Source organism: Pipistrellus kuhlii, unplaced genomic scaffold (assembly GCF_014108245.1).
Source record: "Pipistrellus kuhlii isolate mPipKuh1 unplaced genomic scaffold, mPipKuh1.p scaffold_m20_p_10, whole genome shotgun sequence".
Lineage (NCBI taxonomy): Eukaryota > Metazoa > Chordata > Mammalia > Chiroptera > Vespertilionidae > Pipistrellus > Pipistrellus kuhlii.
Window position 1 is genome coordinate 1,167,501 of NW_023425405.1, and position 2,500 is coordinate 1,170,000.

General features: G+C 29.6%; 1 protein-coding gene across 1 annotated transcript in view; it reads left to right on the forward strand.

Annotated features, from left to right (window-relative positions):
- FOXP2 (forkhead box P2) overlaps window positions 1-2,500 on the forward strand; it is a 493,504-nt gene that overhangs the window by 225,147 nt on the left and 265,857 nt on the right. The gene's annotated exons all lie outside the window — the stretch shown is intronic.

A 2,500-nucleotide genomic window follows, 5' to 3' on the forward strand; every position in this document is an offset into this window, starting at 1 on the left:
TAACATGAAAATATAATGAATTATCATTGAGATATGTTTCATCTTTAAGTTAGTGTTTAAGGAAAAAGAATACATTTCAAAAAAAAAAAAAAAAAAAAGCAAATGTCCACACCTGAGTAAAATTTAACATTTTGGTTTTGTTTTCAGGAATAATCCTCTTAAAGAGCTAGACATAATGCTTTAACGAGGTTCCCTATGATTTCGGGAGTTGTTTCTCTTTTCATAGACAGTAATTATTAGAAAGATCATATTTTAAACATAGTCTGTTCTAACCATTACAGGAATTAAATGCCTACCAAAGTCCCAGAATTATCCTATTTTTACAGGTTTCTTTACATAAATGCAGGGTTGTTGTTTTTTTATGATAGCTCTTTTCTCCCTTTAATGTATTTACAGGAAATGTACCATTGGAGTGCTATAGTGGTCCTCCTGACTCCCTGAAGTCAGAGTCCTAAGAATTTATAGCCAAATTTTATTTAGTTTGGGAATAGACTGCATTTACAAAGGCAAATGAAAGGAATAACTGAAAATAAACATATTAGTTTAGTACTGAGAAGACAACAGGTTCTGAAGGGAAATGCAAAGAAGTAAGGTGTTGTTTTTTTTGTTTGAAAGTTTTGATTACTTACTTAGTAATAATAATAATAATAAAAACAGGGTAAAATCCTGGCTATCATTTATAGTACTCTGGAGGCATTTTATGGTAAAGTGTGTTTATAACCTGAATTCCAAGTTCACTTTGTTGTACACAGTTTATGTAAACTGTAAAGAAGTAAATACAAAAACTTAAGTTCTTTATACAACTTAGCAACTGCATGCATTGCCTGCTTGTGGAGTGCCCTCCAGAAGTGATTTAACACAATGGTGGGCTCTTACAAAGGACACTTCAGATGTGTCTGCAGGAAGATATGTAATAATTTAACAATAAACATGGAAAACCTTTGTAATTGTCTCTTCCCTTGGTTATGTTTTAACTATAGTAATATAGTTAGAGACATAATGTTATGGCATTGTTGTCCTTCCATGTGTGTATTTTAGAAGGAATTAAAACCATGCAAAAATATGCAAGCAAATCCATAGAGTGAAATCATTTTACAAATTTATTTCACCCGGTGTTATTTTGAATGTATAATTTTGAACAGAATTAAATTATGTCTAGTAAATATAATGATCTAAATATGGTTGCCTGAGGTCTCTTATTTAAAAATATAATTTATAAGGCAGTTAGTGATGAAAACAAAGTAAAATTTTGGTTTGCCATGAACTTCTGACAGAATATGGTCTGCTTTTAAAACCAGAATGTTTGCTTTGCTTTTTTATGGCTTTTTTATATTTATAGAGTTGAGAAGTTTGACTTAAAGCATGAATTTGAGAGGAAAGGTTTGTGTTTGGAATAGATTGTAGTAGATAGTTCATGATAAATAGATTGGTAAAGTAAAAAAGATTGATAAATTATAGCTGGAGTTTTTAACCTAGAATTTAATTTTTTAATAGTGAAAAATTTATAAAACCTGGAATATCTTTAATTTTTTTTATTTAGAAAGAAAAATTCAACTTAATGAAAGGATTGTGTTAGAACAAAAGTCTTACAGTGTAAAAACCATTTATGTGAATTGGTTTGATTTTCTTATCAGAACTGTGTCACAGTGCTATTGCCATTCTTATTTTCACCATCTCACAAGTGTAAGGGTAAAATGACCACTTCATAACCTTGTGTATAATTTTACCTGTCATATAATATTATTTATTGTGATAATAAAATAATAAATGATATTATTTATTGTGAATGGCTGTATCCCTTTAAAGAAATTTTGCCATACATTTCTGACCGGTTAATATAGATGAAGGTGGAATATTTTTAATAGCATAATGGACATGGTCACAGGGGCCTCGTCTTTGTTAGTATACTCTGCTATTCTATTCACTGAAAAAAAATTAGTCATAAAAAGCCTTCTCCCGATAAATTAGTCTCTCCTTCATTCTTTTGTCATCTTTGAAAATTAGAACTAAATGCTAGAATGTATAATCTATGGAGATAGCAGGTTTCAAATGTTGTTTTGGATTAACTGCATGGAGAAATTATTCTGCATTAAATGTAGAATTTTATTTTGATATTAGGTTTGCAGCATTAATTGTTTGTGTCACTGAGGTCAAAATAGTTTCTAAAAACTTGATTGCTTTTCAGGGTAGATTTGAGCTTGCATTTTGAGCATTCATTAAGTCAGATAATCTTTCTGAATGTTTTATGAGAATGTACTGCTTTGAAGGTGTTTCAGGTAATGGTGTTTAAAAAATATCTGGTCAGTACTTTCTTACTGTCAGCTCATGTATCCCTAGCCATTCAAAAACAGTTGTCTTTGAGTAACCATTTAAAAATCCACTTCTTTATTTTCAAAATGAAATTGAGAACAGTGATTTTTTTTCAAAGCATAATATTTGACATTTATTAAATAATAGTATAACCTGTGATTTTATTTCATCTTTAGTATCTTTAACCCTG